Raw genomic sequence first — 594 nt, 5'->3', positions numbered from 1 at the left:
AAAAAGACCAAGCACTGACCCCCTGCTGCAGACCACTAGTTACAATGGTCCCGCTTGATTGGACTCCATTAAAAACAACCTTTTTCTCACCAACCACTCTACAATCCAATGAACTTATCTTTCACCAATTCCTATCACTCTGATTATCTTAGCAAATATTGTGTGCAGAATGTTATCAAACGCTTAACATCTAATATCCTCGAAAAACTTTAATAACATATTAGTAAGGTAAGTTTTCCCATTAGTGAGTCCATATTGGCTTTTTTTTGTCTGTGATATTATATTTCACTAAATGATTTTGTAAAGCTTCTTTTATCAGACTCTAGAAATAATTTTTCTATTAATTAGAATACTGGCCTATAATTCCAGGGCAAATCTTGTTACTTCCTTTAAAAAAACAGCACTAACATTAGAAACTTTACAATCCTCGGATACTTGCCCACTCTATACTGACCTACCAGAAATAAGAGAGAGAGAGGCTCACATATTTGAACTTAGATCTCCTTTAAACCCTGAGGTAAACATTCTGGTCACGGTGCTGTTTCCTTTCTAATAAGGCTTAATATATATATATATATATATATATATATACAC

Source organism: Limulus polyphemus, unplaced genomic scaffold (genome assembly GCF_000517525.1).
Source record: "Limulus polyphemus unplaced genomic scaffold, Limulus_polyphemus-2.1.2 Scaffold10219, whole genome shotgun sequence".
Taxonomy (NCBI): Eukaryota; Metazoa; Arthropoda; class Merostomata; order Xiphosura; family Limulidae; genus Limulus; species Limulus polyphemus.
This window is presented reverse-complemented; position numbering follows the sequence as displayed.